Source organism: Nerophis lumbriciformis, linkage group LG20 (genome assembly GCF_033978685.3).
Source record: "Nerophis lumbriciformis linkage group LG20, RoL_Nlum_v2.1, whole genome shotgun sequence".
NCBI lineage: Eukaryota > Metazoa > Chordata > Actinopteri > Syngnathiformes > Syngnathidae > Nerophis > Nerophis lumbriciformis.
The window spans coordinates 22,015,585-22,036,740 of NC_084567.2; the positions used below are offsets into that span (position 1 = coordinate 22,015,585).

The 21,156-nt window shown below is 43.1% G+C and overlaps 1 protein-coding gene across 1 annotated transcript in view; it reads left to right on the forward strand.

Annotated features, from left to right (window-relative positions):
* The first annotated feature begins 13,173 nt into the window (after positions 1 to 13,173).
* fbxw2 (F-box and WD repeat domain containing 2) overlaps positions 13,174 to 21,156 on the forward strand; it is a 78,469-nt gene continuing 70,486 nt past the window's right edge. Inside the window, exon 1 of the mRNA XM_061980583.1 lies at positions 13,174 to 13,359. The gene's annotated coding sequence lies outside the window, so the exon portion shown is untranslated. The remainder of the gene's footprint in view (positions 13,360 to 21,156) is intronic.

Consider the following 21,156-nt stretch of genomic DNA (forward strand, 5'->3'; position numbering starts at 1 on the left):
AACACGGACCACTTGTACAGGAAAGGACAGAGCAGGCTGTACTTCCTGAGGAGGCTGCACTCCTTCAACGTCTGTAAAAAAAAACTCTTGTGGATGTACTACCTGCTTTTTATTTTTATTCTATTGTAATATTTTTCTATTTTGTTTCCATTTATATACCCCATTATTTACTTTTTACTTTTTAAATTTGATCTCAATTCTGTACACTGCTGCTGGAATTTTAATTTTCCAGAGGGAACTCTCCTGAAGGAATCAATAAGGTACTATCTATCAAAGACTTGGACTATGGGTTGTTTGTTTTCCCGAGATGCAAGTAAAATTGGAGCGGGCAATACGTGAAGGTAAGGACATCTTTTATTTTAAAGGGGAACATTATCACCAGACCTATGTAAGCGTCAATATATACCTTGATGTTGCAGAAAAAAGACCATATATTTTTTTAACCGATTTCCGAACTCTAAATGGGTGAATTTTGGCGAATTAAACGCCTTTCTAATATTCGCTCTCGGAGCGATAACGTCACAACGTGACGTCACATCGGGAAGCAATCCGCCATTTTCTCAAACACCGAGTCAAATCAGCTCTGTTATTTTCCGTTTTTTCGACTGTTTTCCGTACCTTGGAGACATCATGCCTCGTCGGTGTGTTGTCGGAGGGTGTAACAACACGAACAGGGACGGAATCAAGTTGCACCAGTGGCCCAAAGATGCGAAAGTGGCAAGAAATTGGACGTTTGTTCCGCACACTTTACCGACGAAAGCTATGTTACGACAGAGATGGCAAGAATGTGTGGATATCCTGCGACACTCAAAGCAGATGCATTTCCAACGATAAAGTCAAAGAAAGACCCCCATTGAATCTGCCGGAGTGTGTGAGCAATTCAGGGACAAAGGACCTCGGTAGCATGGCAAGCAATGGCGGCAGTTTGTTCCCGCAGACGAGCGAGCTAAACCCCCTGGATGTCTTGGCTCACACCGTCCCTTATGCCACCGAAGATGATCAAGAGAAGAATATCGACCCTAGCTTCCCTGGCCTGCTGACATGAGGGTATGTCTACAGAATATATTAATTGATGAAAATTGGGCTGTCTGCTCTCTCAAAGTGCATGTTGTTGCCAAATGTATTTCATATGCTGTAAACCTAGTTCATAGTTGTTAGTTTCCTTTAATGCCAAACAAACACATACCTGTGAGGAACTCGCATGATCGTCACACACACCAATCGTTGGTTAGAAGGCGATCCCCGAATTTGTCCTCGCTTTCTCCCGTGTCGTTGGCTGTCGTGTCGTTTTCGTCGGTTTCGCTTGCATACGATTCAAACCGATATGGCTCAATAGCTTCAGTTTCTTCTTCAATTTCGTTTTCGCTACCTGCCTCCACACTACAACCATCCGTTTCAATACATGCATAATCTGTTGAACCGCTTAAACCGCTGAAATCCGAGTCTGAATCCGAGCTAATGTCGCTATAGCTTGCTGTTCTTTCCGCCATGTTTGTTTGTGTTGGCTTCACTATGTGACGTCACAGGAAAATGGATGGGTGTTTATAACGATGGTTAAAATCAGGCACTTTGAAGCTTTTTTTAGGGATATTGCGTGATGGGTAAAATTTTGAAAAAAACTTCAAAAAATATAATAAGCCACTAGGACTGATTTTTAATGGTTTTAACCATTCTGAAATTGTGATAATGTTCCCCTTTAACACTAACTACAAAATACAAACAAAAGGGTACAAACAAAAGGCGCGCACAAAGGCGGAGAACAAACTTGCCTAATGAAACCAAAACTAGCACTTGGGCAAAAACTATGAACAATAAACAAAACTTACTTGGAACGCAGGGAACTATGGCATAGATTTCAAAGGTAGCATGGAGGTACATAAGTAGCATGGCATGAAGTGAGCAGAGGTAATGTCGCCAGGCTGACTTCCTGGCAACAATGGGCTTAAATAATATAGACATGATTGACAACAGGTGTGCGAGTGCAAAACATGAAACAGGTGAAACTTATGGTCGCTATGGTGACAAAACAAACAAGAGTGCACAAAGAGTCCAAAAACAAAACCGAACATTACTAAAACAAAACATGATCACACAGACATGACAAAAATTTTGATTATTTCCTTTTTTGTCACATTGACAAGGAACATTTGGGATTTCTATCTGTAGAGTCAAGTGACCCGGTAACTGGAATCCTTTGGTCTAGGTTGGTTCCAATATTTACAAAGTAATTATTAAAGTGTTCCACTACTTCATTCATATTGTTGTTTGTTACGTTTCCATCTATGAAGTATTTATGGTAATCCTTCTTAGCGCTGTTTTTAATGATTGTATTGAGTATGCCCAATGTAGCTCTCATGTTATGTATGTTCTTGTCTAATAAATGACTGTAATATTTTTTTCTACATGTTCGTAAAATGTTGGTTAGCTTATTTTCATACTTTTTGTACCTATTTTCTGCCTCCATAGATTTTTGTGTTATAAATGTTCATAATCATTGATTTATTTTTCTTACAAGCATTTTTCAGTCCTTTTGTCATCCATGGTTAATTGTTTTTTTCTGCTTCCTACTTAATTGTTTCCATGGTATACAAGTTTCCTATCATTATTGGCCAATGCAGTAGTTCCGAAAATTTGGTACATATACTACTGGTTGTATGCGGGCTTCTTGTGGTACACCAAATATGTAATTCATTATTTAAGTAAAGTATTTAATTTAAATTATTATTTAAGTAGAATGTTTTATTCCCCTATATTAAAACGCAGTGTTACTGTTCAAACTCCGCCCCTTCTTCTCCCTTCCAGCTGCGAAGCAGCTTGTCCATGCCTTTGTCTCCTCCAGGATTACTGTAACGCTATAACGGGATCCCTGGCAGGAGTCTCCAAAAGCTACAGTAAGTTCAGATCAGCACTGCCAGGGTCCTGATGAGGGTGTGGAAGTATGAGCACACCACCCCTCATCCTCTGCACCCTTCATTGGCTCTCCGTCACCGCCCGCATTGAGTACAAGGTCCTCCTGCACACCCACCACTGTCTGCACAGTGATGCCCCACTTACCTCTCTGACCTCCTCACACCACACACCTCAGCTAGGACCCGCTCAGGCCAACAGCACCGTCTGCATACTTGCCAACCCTCCCGAATTTTCCGGGAGACTCCCGAAATTCAGCGCCTCTTCCGAAAACCTCCCGGGACAAATATTCTCCCGAAAATCTCCCGATTTTCAGCCGGAGCTGGAGGCCACGCCCCCTCCAGCTCCATGCGGACCTGAGTGAGGACAGCCTGTTTTCACGTCCGCTTTCCCACAATATAAACAGCGTGTCTGCCCAATCACGTTATAACTGTCGAATGATTGAGGGCGAGTTTTTGGTTTCTTATGTGGGTTTATTGTTAGGCAGTTTCATTTAAGTCCTCCCAGCGCGGTAACAACACACAACAACAGCAGTCACGTTTTCGTCTACCGTAAAGCAGTTCGTCTGCCGTAAACAGCAATGTTGTGACACTCTTAAACAGGGCAAAACTGCCATCTACTGTACATGCATATGTGACAATAACATCTACGGCTTTTAGAGAGTGCAGTGCACAACTGCGCACACAACAAGGAGACGAAGCAGAAGAACGAGGAAGATACAGCCGTGGCGACGCCGACGACGAGTAAGATGAAGAAATACGCTTGTAAGTTCCAAGCCGCAGCTGGGAAGAAGTAGTGGACTACCAAGTGCTTGGCAGTGAAGATCTTCCTCAGGAAGCAAATATTGATCGATTTTGGGCCATGCTAGGGAGAGATGGAAGATTCCAGACTCTAGTGCATTTGATGAAAGCACTTTTGTGCGTGCCACACAGCAATGCATCATCAGAGAGGGTGTTCAGCATGGTTAGAAAAATAGTGACAGAGAATAGAACAAGGATGGACAATTCAACCCTTAACTCAACAATGAGTAGATGAGTGTTATGTGTGTGTATATGTGTAAATAAATGAAAACTGAAATTCAAGTATTTCTTTTATATATATATATATATATATATATATATATATTTATATATATATTTATATATATATATATATATATATATAAAATAAAAATAAAAAAATAAAAAAATATATATAGCTAGAATTAACTGAAAGTCAAGTATTTCTTATATATATATATCCATCCATCCATCCATCCATCTTCTTCCGCTTATCCGAGGTCGGGTCGCGGGGGCAGCAGCCTAAGCAGGGAAGCCCAGACTTTCCTCTCCCCAGCCACTTCGTCCAGCTCCTCCCGGGGGATCTCGAGGCGTTCCCAGGCCAGCCGGGAGACATAGTCTTCCCAACGTGTCCTGGGTCTTCCCCGTGGCCTCCTACCGGTTGGACGTGCCCTAAACACCTCCCTAGGGAGGCGTTCGGGTGGCATCCTGACCAGATGCCCGAACCACCTCATCTGGCTCCCCTCGATGTGGAGGAGCAGCGGCTTTACTTTGAGCTCCCCCCGGATGACAGAACTTCTCACCCTATCTCTAAGGGAGAGCCCCGTCACCCGGCGGAGGAAACTCATTTCAGCCGCTTGTACCCGTGATCTTGTCCTTTCGGTCATAACCCAAAGCTCATGACCATAGGTGAGGATGGGAACGTAGATCGACCGGTAAATTGAGAGCTTTGCCTTCCGGCTCAGCTCCTTCTTCACCAGCACTCCCCACAGGACCTCCCGAGGAACACGGTCGAATGCCTTCTCCAAGTCCACAAAGCACATGTAGACTGGTTGGGCAAACTCCCATGCACCCTCAAGGACCCTGCCGAGAGTATAGAGCTGGTCCACAGTTCCACGACCAGGACGAAAACCACACTGTTCCTCCTGAATCCGAGGTTCGACTATCCGGCGTAGCCTCCTCTCCAGTACACCTGAATAAACTTTACCAGGAAGGCTGAGGAGTGTGATCCCACGATAGTTAGAACACACCCTCCGGTTCCCCTTCTTAAAGAGAGGAACCACCATCCCGGTCTGCCAATCCAGAGGTACCGCCCCCGATGTCCACGCGATACTGCAGAGTCTTGTCAACCAAGACAGCCACACAGCATCCAGAGCCTTAAGGAACTCCGGGCGGGTCTCATTCACCCCCGGGGCCTTGCCACCGAGGAGCTTTTTAACTACCTCAGCAACCTCAGCCCCAGAAATATGAGAGCCCACCACAGATTCCCCAGGCACTGCTTCTTCATAGGAAGACGTGTTGGTGGGATTGAGGAGGTCTTCGAAGTATTCCCTCCACCAATCCACAACATCCGCAGTCGAGGTCAGCAGAACACCATCCGCACCATACACGGTGTTGACAGTGCACTGCTTCCCCTTCCTGAGGCGGCGTATGGTGGTCCAGAATCGCTTCGAAGCCGTCCGGAAGTCGTTTTCCATGGCTTCCCCGAACTCCTCCCATGTCTGAGTTTTTGCCTTTGCGACCGCTGAAGCCGCACACCGCTTGGCCTGTCGGTACCTGTCCGCTGCTTCCGGAGTCCTATGAGCCAAAAGAACCCGATAGGACTCCTTCTTCAGCTTGACGGCATCCCTCACCGCCGGTGTCCACCAACGGGTTCTAGGATTACTGCCACGACAGGCACCAACTACCTTGCGGCCACAGCTCCAATCAGCCGCCTCGACAATAGAGGCGCGGAACATGGTCCACTCGGACTCAATGTCCAGCACCTCCCTCGTGACATGTTCAAAGTGCTCCCGGAGGTGGGAATTGAAATTCTCTCTGACAGGAGACTCTGCCAGACGTTCCCAGCAGACCCTCGCAATGCATTTGGGCCTGTCTGTCCGGCATCCTCCCCCACCATCGCAGCCAACTCACCACCAGGTGGTGATCTGTAGAAAGCTCCGCCCCTCTCTTCACCCGAGTGTCCAAAACACGAGGCCGCAAATCCGATGACACAACTACAAAGTCGATCATGGAACTGCGGCCTAGGGTGTCCTGGTGCCAAGTGCACATATGGACACCCTTATGTTTGAACATGGTGTTTGTTATGGACAATTTGTGACGAGCACAAAAGTCCAATAACAAAACACCACTCGGGTTCAGATCCGGGCGGCCATTCTTCCCAATCACGCCTCTCCAGGTTTCACTGTCGTTGCCAACATGAGCGTTGAAGTCAAGGTAATCACCCGGGGGAGCACTTTCCAGTACTCCCTCGAGTGCATCCAAAAAGGGTGGGTACTTTGAACTGCTGTTTGGTGCGTAAGCACAAACAACAGTCAGGACCCGTCCCCCCACCCGAAGGCGGAGGGAGGCTACCCTCTCGTCCACCGGGTTGAACTCCAACGTGCAGGCTTTGAGCCGGGGGGCAACAAGAATTGCTACCCCAGCTTGTCGCCTCTCACTGCGTGCAACGCCAGTGTGGAAGAGAGTCCAACCCCTCTCGAGTGAACTGGTTCCAGAGCCCTTGCTGTGCGTCGAGGTGAGTCCGACTATATCTAGCCGGAACTTCTCTACCTTGCGCACTAGCTCATGCTCCTTCCCCCCAGCGAGGTGACGTTCCACGTCCCATGAGCTAGCTTATGTAGCCGAGGATCGGACCGCCAAGTGCCCTGCCTTCGGCTTCCGCCCAGCTCACAATGCACCCGACTTCTATGGCCCCTCCCATGAGTGGTGAGCCCATTGGAGGAGTGACCCACGTTGCCTCTTCGGGCTGTGTGTAAATATACTCCTCCCCTCTAAACCACGCCCCAACCACGCCCCCTCCCCACCCCCCCGCCCACGGGGGGGGTGGGGAGCTGCTGCTCCCCGTCTGTGGAACACCCTTCCTGACCACCCCAGGGCCCCACAGACGGTGGATGCTTTTAAAAATGGGCTAAAAACCTACCTTTTCAAAAAAGCATATAGCTAATTTTAATATTGTTTTTTTTTTTTACTGTTTATTATGCAAGACCCACTCGACATCCATTGCATCCGGTCTCCCCTAGAGGGAGGGAGCCACACAGGCGCTCGCCATCGTGCCCCAACTCCGGGCCTGGCTTCATAGGGGGTCCCAGGTGACCCGCGTCCGGGTGAGGGAAATCTGAGTCTTTGTTGGTTCATTCCCATAGAAGTCTTCGAGCTGCTCTTTGTCTGATCCCTCACCTAGGACCTGTTTGTCTTGGGAGACCCTACCAGACAACATAGCTCCTAAGATCATTGGGACACGCAAACTCCTCTACCACGGTAAGGTGACAGTTCAGAGAGGAGATATGTGTATATATATATATATATATATATATATATATATATATACATATGAAATACTTGACTTGGTGAATTCTAGCTGTAAATATACTCCTCCCCTCTTAACCACGCCCCAACCACGCCCCCTCCCCACCCCCCCGCCCACGCCCCCCAACGCCCAACCCCCACCTCCCGAAATCGGAGGTCTAAAGGTTGGCAAGTATGAGGACATGGCTAAGACCATGGGGGGCAGAGCTTTTGAAGCTGCTGCTCCCCGTCTGTGGAACACCCTTCCTGACCACCCCAGGGCCCCACAGACGGTGGATGCTTTTAAAAATGGGCTAAAAACCTACCTTTTCAAAAAAGCATATAGCTAATTTTAATATTGTTTTTTTTTTTACTGTTTATTATGCAAGACCCACTCGACATCCATTGCATCCGGTCTCCCCTAGAGGGAGGGAGCCACCCACATCTGTGGTCCTCTCCAAGGTTTCTCATAGTCATTCACATAGACGTCCCACTGGGTTGTGAGTTTTTCCTTGCCCTCTGAACCGAGGATGTCGTTGGGGCTTGTGCAGCCCTTTGAGACACTTGTGATTTAGGGCTATATAAATAAACATTGATTGATTGATTGACTGTCTTGTTTTATTGCTTTTGTGATGTTTTACTCTGTAGCACTTTGAGATTTGTTATTCAAATGTAAAGTGTAATACAAATAAATCAATAATCATTATTATTACTGTGTGTAACAGTGATGTGCTGTCAGGGGAGGCAAGTGAGGCAGTGCCTCACTTTGCCACCAGGCGACTTAACCATGAGATGTTCAAAAACGAAGTAATAAAATAAAATAAGTTTGAATATTTTTTTTGGTCTGAATCCTGTATATTTTGATCATTTGCATGGTCAAAATCGCGGAAATTCCGTATTTCCTGATCAAAATTACAAGGCAGACGAGAAGTGAGGCAGCCATAGGTAGTGCCTCCACAGCTACACACAGTGGGGTTTTTTTAAACGGTGGCCTAGTGGTTAGAGTGTCCGCCCTGAGATCGGTAGGTTGTGAGTTCAAACCCCGGCCGAGTCATACCAAAGACTATAAAAATGGGACCCATTACCTCCCTGCTTGGCACTCAGCATCAAGGGTTGGAATTGGGGGTTAAATCACCAAAATGATTCCCGGGCGCGGCCACCGCTGCTGCCCACTGTTCCCCTCACCTCCCAGGGGGTGATCAAGGGTGATGGGTCAAATGCAGAGAATAATCTCGCCACACCTAGTGTGTGTGTGACAATCATTGGTACTTTAACTTTAACTGTAACCTTTATTTATAACAAACATGACATTTTTATTACAGTAAGCCAGCGTTTGTGGGTGTTTTTTGTCAGATGCAAAAATATTGTTTTATTGCTTGGAATGAAATTGAATTAAATGAATGTTTCTGCCAATATGGAGGATTTAATACCAGTGTTGGGTTAGCTACTGAAAACCAGTAACTAGTTACAGTTACTAGTTACTTTATTTCAAAAGTAACTCAGTTACTAACTCAGTTACTTACACCAAAAAGTAATGCGTTACTGTGAAAAGTAACTATTTAGTTACTTATTTTTTCGTCCTTTTTTTAAGGCTCCCATTAATGCCCTTTTAACCTTCATTTCAGTACTGTTATTGCACTGGAGAATAATACAATCTGTTGATCAACTTGACATGCATTTGCATCACTAAACTCTGCTAAGCAATGTGGTCTACATACAACACACAAAGACAAAGATATGTTTCAAAGGGCCAATTTATTTCAGGCCAGAACAAATTGACAAAACTATTTTAAATAGCTGCAACATAATGGCACTTTAACTTTAACTTTAAGTAGATATTTGATCCTAGACACAACTTACATTTAACTAAAATTTTATGTACCCAGATTTCCCTTGCCCGGACGCGGGTCACCGGGGCCCCCTCTGGAGCCAGGCCCGGAGGTGGGGCACGATGGCGAGCGCCTGGTGGCCGGGCCTGTTCCCATGGGGCCCGGCCGGGCACAGCCCGAAGAGGCAACGTGGGTCCCCCCTCCAATGGGCTCACCACCCATAGCAGGGATCATAGAGGTCGGGTGCGATGTGAGCTGGGCGGCAGCCGAGGGCAGGGCACTTGGCGGTCCGATCCTCGGCTACAGAAGCTAGCTCTTGGGATGCCTGAGTTAGTGCGCGAGGTGGAGAAGTTCCGGCTAGATATAGTCGGACTCACTTCGACGCACAGCAAGGGCTCTGGAACCAGTTCTCTCGAGAGGGGCTGGACTCTCTTCCACTCTGGCATTGCTGGCAGTGAGAGGCGACGGGCTGGGGTGGAAATTCTTGTTTCCCCCCGGCTCAGAGCCTGCACGTTGGAGTTCAACCCGGTGGACGAGAGTGTAGCTTCCCTCCTCCTTCGGGTGGGGGAACGGGTCCTGACTGTGGTTTGCGCTTACGCGCCAAACCGCAGCTCAGAGTACCCACCTTTTTTGGATTCACTCGAGGGAGTACTGGAAAGTGCTCCCCCGGGTGATTCCCTTGTTCTACTGGGGGACTTCAATGCTCATGTTGGCAGCGACAGTGAAACCTGGAGAGGCGTGATTGGGAAGAATGGCTGCCCGGATCAGAACCCGAGCGGTGTTTTGTTATTGGACTTTTGTGCCCGTCACAGATTGTCCATAAAGAACACCATGTTCAAACATAAGGGTGTCCATATGTGCACTTGGCACCAGGACATCTTAGGCCGCAGTTCCATGATCGACTTTGTAGTTGTGTCATCAGATTTGCGGCCTCATGTTTTGGACACTCGGGTGAAGAGAGGGGCGGAGCTTTCTACCGATCACCACCTGGTGGTGAGTTGGCTGCGATGGTGGGGGAGGATGCCGGACAGACCTGGCAGGCCCAAACGCATTGTGAGGGTTTGCTGGGAACGTCTGGCAGAGTCTCCTGTCAGAGAGAGTTTCAATTCCCACCTCCGGAAGAACTTTGAACATGTCACGAGGGAGGTGCTGGACATTGAGTCCGAATGGAACATGTTCCGCGCCTCTATTGTCGAGGCGGATGATTGGAGCTGTGGCCGCAAGGTAGTTGGTGCTTGTCGTGGCGGTAATCCTAGAACCCGTTGGTGGACACCGGCGGTGAGGGATGCCGTCAAGCTGAAGAAGGAGTCCTATCGGGTTCTTTTGGCTCATAGGACTCCTGAGGCAGCGAACAGGTACCGACAGGCCAAGTGGTGTGCGGCTTCAGCGGTCGCAGAGGCAAAAACTCGGACATGGGAGGAGTTTGGTGAGGCCATGGAAAACGACTTCCGGACGGCTTCAAAGCAATTCTGGACCACCACCCGCCGCCTCAGGAAGGGGAAGCAGTGCACTATCAACACCGTGTATGGCGAGGATGGTGTTCTGCTGACCTCGACTGCGGATGTTGTGGATCGGTGGAGGGAATACTTCGAAGACCTCCTCAATCCCACCAACACGTCTTCCTATGAGGAAGCAGTGCCTGGGGAGTCTGTGGTGGGCTCTCCTATTTCTGGGGCTGAGGTTGCTGAGGTAGTTAAAAAGCTCCTCGGTGGCAGGGCCCCGGGGGTGGATGAGACCCGCCCGGAGTTCCTTAAGGCTCTGGATGCTGTGGGGCTGTCTTGGTTGACAAGAGTCTGCAGCATCGCGTGGACATCGGGGGAGGTACCACTGGATTGGCAGACCGGGGTGGTGGTTCCTCTCTTTAAGAAGGGGCACCGGAGGGTGTGTTCTAACTATCGTGGGATCACACTCCTCAGCCTTCCCGGTAAGGTCTATTCAGGTGTACTGGAGAGGAGGCTACGCTGGATAGTCGAACCTCGGATTCAGGAGGAACAGTGTGGTTTTCGTCCTGGTCGTGGAACTGTGGACCAGCTCTATATTCTCGGCAGGGTCCTTGAGGGTGCATGGGAGTTTGCCCAACCAGTCTACATGTGCTTTGTGGACTTGGAGAAGGCATTCGACCGTGTCCCTCGGGAAGTCCTGTGGGGAGTGCTCAGAGAGTTTGGGGTATCGGACTGTCTGATTGTGGCAGTTCGCTCCCTGTATGATCAGTGCCAGAGCTTGGTCCGCATTGCCGGTAGTAAGTCGGACACGTTTCCAGTGAGGGTTGGACTCCGCCAAGGCTGCCCTTTGTCATCGATTCTGTTCATAACTTTTATGGACAGAATTTCTAGGCTCAAAGTAAAGCCGCTGCTCCTCCACATCGAGAGGAGCCAGATGAGGTGGTTCGGGCATCTGGTCAGGATGCCACCCGAACGCCTCCCTATGGAGGTGTTTAGGGCACGTCCGACCGGGAGGAGGCCGCGGCGAAGACCCAGGACACGTTGGGAAGACTATGTCTCCCGGCTGGCCTGGGAACGCCTCGGGATCCCACAGGAAGAGCTGGACAAAGTGGCTGGGGAGAGGGAAGTCTGGGCTTCCCTGCTTACGCTGCTGCCCCCGCGACCCGACCTCGGATAAGCGGAAGAAGATGGATGGATGGATGGATGGTTATTTTCTTTGTGCTCGACAAAAGAAAAGTAGTGAGAATGTTAAGACACTCGACTTCTGGCTTCACCATGATGTCATGTTAGTTGTTTTGAGAGTAGTGTGTGTGTGTGTGTGTATGTGGCCCTTTAAGATATGACAGCATGCGAGGTGAGTGACGTCAGTGAGTGAGTGGGCGAGAGAAGTGAGGGACCGGCGACAGTGAGTGCGTGCAGGTGCTCTATAGCTTGGTGGATGGCTGCGTCCAATAAAGTCACAAAGGTGCAACAAACCGCCGGGCTCGTCATTCACCCTCAGTTGTAAAGACCCACTTCCGGGTAAAGTGAAGGTTGTTAGCAGGGGCGCCGAAAAGGGGGGGTAAAGGAGACGGATTCTCGGGGCCCATGATGGAGGGGGGCCCAGAGAGGCCCCTAATGATGATGAAATTATAATACAGAAAAAAATAATGACACTGTGTTGGGGGCCCTGTAAAGATTATTTTCATGGGGCCCAAAATCCCTAGCGGCGCCCCTGGTTGTTAGCCCCGAAGTACATAGGCCCTGGAGGAACGTCTCCCCTGTGCCCCCCAACTACGGTATGGGAGCCCCCCCCCACCCCCCCACCCACACAAAGCACGCCTTTTCTTTTCCACCGCAGCGCTGCAATAAAACACACTCAGATCTTCTGTTTCTAGCCGATACTACATAAAAAAAATAACGTAAAATAACGCAGTAACACATCTTGTAGTAACTGAGTTACTGAATATAACAAATAACGCGTTTGATTACTAGTTACCGCCGAAACTAGTCCCAACACTGTTTAATACTGTATCCAAGATTAAATACTTCTCTAAACTGGACTTTAAGACAAAATGAATGTGATCATACAAAGTACCTTTTCATGGAGGATAGCGATTGTTGCTTCAGATACAAATACAGAAAGGTAAGATACACTCACAATACTTGATTTATTTTGTTAAAAGCAAATGGGACAAAAAAAGTATTCAATAACAACTTTATCAAATACTTTTTGGACCCATTTATCATATCATAATGTCATTATGATAACGTTTTTATGAAAGGGAATAACTCCCTTCTTTTTCCTGTAACTCTAATGTGCAACCTAAATCAACAATGATTAGAGACGCACATGTGAATTTAAGTTAAAAACAAAACAAAAAAACCTGCAATTCCATTACATGTATGCACAAGCAAGTCGTTGGCCCTGTGATGAGGTGGCGACTTGTCCAGGGGTACCCTGCCTTCCGTCCGAATGCAGCTGAGATAGGCTCCAGCAACCCCCCGCGACCCCAGAAAGGGACAAGCGGTAGTAAATGGATGGATGGGATGGACAAGCAAGTCGTTGAAAACATTACCTTTAATAAAGTGTGCATGTGAATATAGACATGTTTTGTATGTTTGTAGTACATTGCTGTAGTGGTTATGCCCAGATTCAACACGCTGAAAACATGTCCGAGAAGTGTTGCTGTCAAGGTTGTTATCATGACTTGTGAAGAACGGAACTTCCTGAGTGGAGAAGTAGACGCAGCGTCATGTTGATGATGTAACATCTTGTCACAGCAGCTTTCATCATGGCGGACGGCTAACATGGCAGCTAGCTTAGCTGGACCCGCCTTTCTGCTGGTTTTTACCGCTATAAAACTGGACTAAATCAAGCATGGTGGCGATAATGAAGCTTTCTACAACCATCTGGTTAGTACACGTTACATATGGACAAACGATACTTTATCGTTGCATCGTAATGTGTTTGCTACACATTACTGAGCATTGAGTATTTTCTCCTAACATTCACAAATATGTCATCCAGCATTACTACATTTCTGTTATTAATAATGACCACAAGTACGAATAATAGTTTAAACCACACTCGTTGCCATGTTCCCCTCTCTATACACGCTGAAAGAATATCTTTATTTGCGTGTTTAACATTACAGTGTGTTTTTGTTAAGTCGCCAGGTGATTTCATTGACATATGGATATTTGAAAATGATAATTGGAAATGTACTAGTATTAGTGTACTGCTTGTATTAGTGCAATGGCAGGATCCCTGCAAATTAACTACCACTTTTATATTCCTCGTACAAATGTTTATGTTTCAGTTTGTATACATTACGAGAAAACGGTGATACCGTAAAACTGTTTTGTATAGACCAGGGGCGTTCCACGCCATTTGTGGTCCGCCGATAATAGTTCTGTAAGCCCACGGCACATTGTAAAAATACACACAAAAACAAACAGCAATATGGGAGGGGAAAATGCAAAACACCATAATGTATGAGAAAAAGTGTTACGGATAATCAAAAGCTGACATTACTGTTTTTTATTCTACATAAACAGTAGCTTTTTTAGCTTTAAAAAAAATCTAAATGTCTTATAATGCATTTTTAGGTTTTTAAGAATGTGTCTCTTGATGAAAAAAGTTTGGACTTCTCTGCTTTTGACTGTTGCAATGTAATACCATTTCTAACCCCAACACAACATGTCAGCTCCTGTTTGTGTTAAGTCTAAGGTTGGTTGAAGTTTATTTCAAACATGTATACAGTTTCAATATGATACATCACATATTTTACATATTTAAATTTTTCTTTTCAACATGTGCGAAAAGGAGTTGGAAGAAACAAGGTTTATTTAATCGTACCCCTTTTCTACCTCATAGCAATTACTAACACATATGTTCACTTCATGTTCTCAATTTTTACACAATTAACATAAATTATTTCGAAATACAACAGTTCTCTTCATAAATAGTTCGGTCAGTTATGATTATATTAATGAAATAATGTCCTATTTCAATAAGTTAAAGATGTTTATCATAATTCTTCTTTCTTGTAAACACTTGTAGTTTGAACAGTTTCTTAAACAGCATCAAATTAATGCATTTATTTGCTTCTTTGCTAAATCCATTCTATAATTTAATTCTACATACTGTTAATACTATACGTTTTAAATGTTGTACGCCCATACAATTGTTTTAAGTTATATTTTTGTTTAAGGTTATATTTCTCTTTTGTTGAGAATAATTGTTGTACATTCCTGGTAGGAGGTTATAATTTGCTTTGTGCATAATAGCGTTTTGCAAATTTACCAAATCATTGAGTTTCAATATTTTCAGTTCAGTTCAGTTTCAGTTTATTTCGAACATGCATACGATACAATGTAATGCATCACATATTTCCAATTGTTTCATTAAGCACATCTGAAAAGGAGTAGGAAGAAGCAGAGCTTTTTTAATCGTACCTCTTTTCATACCATAGCAATTTTATCCCATTTTGTTGTTCTCTGTTAGTAACATAATAGTGGATAAATAAATACCGGTAGTGTACTATAAGTAAGTAAACAAATATTAAATACATAATCATTGTGTGAATGTGAGTGTGAATGTTGTCTGTCGATCTGTGTTGGCCCTGTGATGAGGTGGCGACTTGTCCAGGGTGTACCCCGCCTTCCGCCCGATTGTAGCTGAGATAGGCTCCAGCGCCCCCCGCGACCCCAAAAGGGAATAAGCGGTAGAAAATGGATGGATGGATAGCTCTAAAAAAAAAAGGTTCAAGATGTTCATCATAATTGTTATTCTTTGTACTTTTTGAACACTTGTAGTGTGAACAGTCTCTTAAACTGAATCATATTGGTGCTTCGTGTGATTTCTTTCATTCCATCATTTAATTCCACATATGGATATGCTAATTGTTTTAAGTGTTGTACACGCATAAAAATGTTTTAAATTAGATTTTCCTCTCAGATTATATTTGTCTTCTTCTGACGAATTGTTGTACATAGGAGGTTATAGTTTGCTTTGTACACCATTCTAGATGTTTGCAAATGCACCAAATCGTTGAATTCCAATATTTTTGATTCAATAAATAAAGGGTTTGTATGTTCTCTATATCCAACCTTATGTATTATTCTAATTGATATTTTTTGTAACACCGTTAGTGAATGAAGCTCACATTTGTAGTTGTTTTCCCATATTTCTACACAGTAACTCAGATATGGTAACGCTACTGAGCAGTAGAGAATGTGAAGAGATTTTTGATCCAGAACATATTTTGCTTTATTCATTATTGACGTGTTTCTTGCTACTTTATGTTGTATATTTTTTACAAGAGGTTTTAGCATCTATTATTACACCCAAGAATGTGATTTCTTTTACCCTTTCAATGTCTACTCTGTCTATTTGTATTTGTGTTTGACTTTCCCTTTTACTGTTATCAAATAGCATTATTTTAGTTTTACTGAGATTCAAAGATAGTCTGTTGTACATTCCTGGTAGCAGGTTATAATTTGCTTTGGGCATAATTCTATCAGTTTGCAAATTTACCAAATCATTGAATTTCAATATTTTGGATTTAATAGATTAAGGGTTTCTATGTTCTCTATATCCAACATTTTGTATTGTTCTAACTGTTTTTTTTTGTAACACATTAGTTCCCCATATTTCTACACAATAACTCTGATATGGTTACACTAACAAATAATAAAGAATGTGTTGTGATTTTTGGTAGAGAAAATATTTAGCATTATTCATTATAGAAATATTTCTTGCTACCTTATGTTTTATTTTTTTGTATGAGATTTCCAGTTAGTTTTGTTATTACACATTAAAAATCTATTTTTTTTTAACTCTTTCAAATAGTAATCAATAATGGAAAAAAGGACTAACAATAAACTTGATACATGTGTAGCTGTCCTTTACAAGTGCACACAGCGAGAAGGTTTTGAAACCTCTGCACTGCACTGCAATCTATTTGGGATGGTGAGTTGCAGTGGGGGGATGTTTGCAAACTACGTCGTCATTGAATTTACACAAATGGCCATGTCAGTCATTTTTTTAAAAAAGGCAAAAAAAAAAAAAGAGTGTGATATGATATATAATCTGATATATATTGCAGCCTCATGCAATAAGAGTTTTTTTTCACAATGTTATTTGTATGATAAGCGATAAGCGAACCATTTCAAAATGGGTACAAAGTCTTCAAATTTTGCTGCTGACATATGCAGTCACATATTGCATAATTTCCAGTTGTACTATTTCCCCCCAAATATTATTATTATTCTACTTGTTAATTTACTGTTAATATCTGGTTTCTTTCTGTTTTAACATGGTTCTATTTTCTGTTTAAATATAATAAACACATATTCTTCTGTTATTTGATACTTTTACATTTTTGTTAAATTTGTGTATCGATCAATACTAAGTACAGTCGTTAAAGGGGCAGTATTGGTCATACCTCTGCTGATCCTTCTAATTTTCAAAATGATTGAATGATAAATGTTTGACCATAATTATAATCAGACAAAATCACATGATGGCATTGTAACGATATAAATTAAATACATGAGTTACTTTCTACTAGGGCTGGGCTATATGGCCTTTTATTAATATCTCAATATTTTTAGGCCATGTCACGATACATGATATATATCTCGATATTTTGCCTTAGCCTTGAATTAACACTTGATGCATATAATCACACCAGTATGATGATTCTATGTGTCTACATTAAAACATTCTTCTTCATACTGCATTAATATATGCTCAGTTTAAACTTTCATGCAGAGAGGGAAATCACAACTAAGTCAATTTACCAAAACTGTATTTATTAAACAGTTATTAAGCAGTGGCACAAACATTCATGTAATTTCCAAAACAGAAAGTGACATTTTAAAACATGCTATTAGTGCACTTTTGTGCAAAATGTCACTAAGATGACATATCAAAACAATACTAAATTAAAGTGTACGTTTTGTACAGAACGCCACTACAATAGTTTAAAACAAATAAAAGTGCACTTTTGTGCATGATGTCACACAAAATATTTCAATAACTGTCAAATAAAAATGAGCTGCATAATAGGAAATCAAATAGTGTACATCCTTCACTATGTGGTAGGTTACTGCGTTATCTCCTTCTGTTTTTGACTATTTTTTCATACGGTGTTGATCTGGAAATGGTTGCTTCTGCATTTTTTTGGCTGTGGCACCGAACGGAGATGTTAACATGCGGCGTTTCAAGCACTCTTCATTCTCTAGTGGGTGACTTTTCAAATTATGCTACATTGGTAGAGCTGCTACTTTTTGTAGAAACGTTTTTGACATATTACTGACATATTACTTGACATAGAACTGTTCTCTTCGACATATTTCCGCTTGAAGCAAAACCACCGCCAGACGATGGACCCTGCTGTTTTTCTTGGGAATTAATTATTCCTTCATTTGTTACCAGATTGGCACCTTCTCTCTTTCGTATTACCACCCGCACCTCTCCGCTAGCATCACAGCTAACGTTACCCACGCTGCTACCTCTCTGCTCTGCGAGGGCGTGTGACGTTGCACGCGCGACAGTATGTGACTTATGTAAGAAGATTTGCTTGTTTTATGTCTCTGTGAGAAGGAGACAAGAAAGAGTGAGAAACGCCTGTAGTGTAATGCCCACAGCTAAAAGCAACTGCGTGAGAACGTATACTCGAATATCACGATATAGTTCATTATCTATATCGCACAGAGACAAACCCGCTATATATCGAGTATATTCGATATATCGCCCAGCCCTACTTTCTACTATTGGCTCTAATTTAAATCATGTGGATTTTGTTCTTATCACTCCTGTGTCCAGAGACTTGTTTCCTGCATTTGTAAACAATAACAAAAACAACAAAAAAGATTTTGTGATAACACAAAATATCTATCTAATCACTGCGTTATCGACAATTTACTGATACTATACTTTGTATTGTAGCTGTCGATATTTGTACCGATCCACACACTTCTGTTTCCATTCAAGAGCTCTTGCTTAGCTGTTGGTATGACTTATTGTATCCTCCTACAGTGTGTAGTATAGCATATTAGCTATTGTGCATCCTCCAGTGATAATGATACTAAACGGTTTATTTGCCAGCATGGAGGCGAGGATTGCTGATGTAGAAGTGGTTTTGCACTGTAGAAGGTAATTAGCGGCCAGCAAGGATGCTACAATAATTTGTGGATGAATCCGTTCTCTTGTTGCTGTCATATTTGCGGGACAATGCTAGAATGTGTTATCAACATGCATTATCACGATATAATGATATTAATAAAACCTCTATCAACGGCCTAATGTACATTTATTGTATACAAGCATGTGATTTTTCCGTCTATAGTTGGAAATCCGTCTTTTTTATCTCTGTAAAAATATAAAACAATTATTTTCCGTTTTTCTTCGTTTTTTTCGGACCTACAATGTGTGTTAAAATCTTAATCCGCCTCTTTGCCATATATGCCAACAACTCCGGTTTTTCCCGTAAAGAGTAAGATTTTTTATAATCTAGTGGTAAAAACTACGGTTTTCCATTAAAAACGATTAACTTAAAAATCAAAGCTACGTAGTGAAGCAACTCCACGGGCAGGGGACAAAATATACGGGAAACATCAGTGATGATTGGTTGGTTTACGTACAAGAAAATCAATGATTGGTTGGTTGGTTGGTTTACTATGATGAGTCATGATCGGTTAGATTAGGGCAAAACATTACGGACAGGCCCATCAGAGGCAAGATAGGGTGGGTCATCGAACCAGGAAGGGACCCTTCAACAAGAGAGTCGGAGAAGAGAAGAGGGAATATTCAAGCGGGTGATTTGTATATTAAAAAAACTAGTGGAAGATGGCAGGGGGGATTCTCTTCCTTAGGTTTTTCTTTTAGCGATGTCGACGATGTCCAGGAAACCCACAATGCGTCTACTTGGCCACATTTGGACAAATGTATGCATCTTGATAAACAATGCCCAACCTATTCATTTTAGTTGTTTCCTTGTAAGCCCAAATCAAATCTTGACATGGAAGACGTGGAATGCACATTTAAGAACACACATGATTGTGGCAGACATGTGATGACTTTTGCTACAGTATAGGCTGTCTAAATGCTACATTTCATTTTTATTGGTGTTTTACAACAAGATAGTAGCTGACATTTTGTTCATAATTTCTACTGTTTATATTTTGACATTGAATCATTTTGAAACAAACAACATGACTGCAAAATATTTGTTATTTCATGCTATAAATCACAAATGGTGATTCAGATAAAGAAAGTTAGCTAATAGAATAAACATTATTTGTACTCTTTATGATTTTTGCATTTGGAGCAGTTAGAAGTGGAGAGGGAGTCGAAGAGCCAGAAATTGGCTATAAATTCCAAGGCGGAATCCACTAAAGCAGAAACAAAAAGGAAAATGCAAACTGCTCAGAAATTTGCCAGGAAGGCAAACAAAGCAAAAATGCCAAAGTAATGTGTGAATGAACCAAAGTAATGTTTAAATTATGTAAATAACTAGATGAACCATCTGTGGCTGTGAAGTGAACACTAGTAAGGTTGTAAATACTGTATAGAGTAGGCTAACTCATGTGGTTCCTGTGGATGTGAACACAAGTTGTAATTACTGTAGTGACTAAATAACATAGTGACTAAAACAGACAGTGATTCATTTGGATGAGTGGGGTATGTATTTAAAATGTTGTCATTAACGCACTTTTTGTGTCTTTTTATGCATTGAAAAAAAAAGGACGCGCATTTCTGGAAGTCCACGCGTCCCTAGGACCCAGATTTTTTTCAAATTTTTTTACCGACCCTGCCTTCCGTGGGTCAAAACTCTGGTTTGCTAGTTTTTTTATCAATTATTGCTTTCCGCCTGGGTTTTGTTTTGTTTAATTTCATGCGAAATTCTGTGTCCCTGAAATATTTTGTATCCCCTGGGAGCGCGCATTGGGGCGGAGCTCTGTTCCTTGCTCAGTCAGCGGCAGCACTTCCGTGTTATTAGCGATGTCAATGATATAAAATGTGGATTCTTGCGATCATGCTTTGATTGTCAAAATGTTGTTGGTGTAACATGTGACATTCCGACCCGAATAAATGCTTTTGATCATCTGTAAATTACATGTTGTACAAACCCCGTTTCCATGAGTTGGGAAATTGTGTTAGCTGTAAATATAAATGGAATACAATGATTTGCAAATCATTTTCAACCCATATTCAGTTGAATATGCTACAAAGACAACATATTTGATGTTCAAACTGATAAACTTTTTTTTTTTTTTTGCAAATAATCATTAACTTTAGAATTTGATGCCAGCAACACATGCCAAAGAAGTTGGGAAAGGTGGCAATAAATACTGATAAAGTTGAGGAATGCTCATCAAACACTTATTTGGAGCATCCCACAGGTGAACAGGCAAATTGGGAACAGGTGGGTGCCATGATTGGGTATAAAAGTAGATTCCATGAAATGCTCAGTCATTCACAAACAAGGATGGGGCGAGGGTCATCACTTTGTCAACAAATGTGTGAGCAAATTGTTGAACAGTTTAAGAAAAACCTTTCTCAACCAGCTATTGCAAGGAATTTAGGGATTTCACCATCTACGGTCCGTAATATCATCAAAGGGTTCAGAGAATCTGGAGAAATCACTGCACGTAAGCAGCTAAGCCCGTGACCTTCGATCCTTCATGCTGTACTGCATC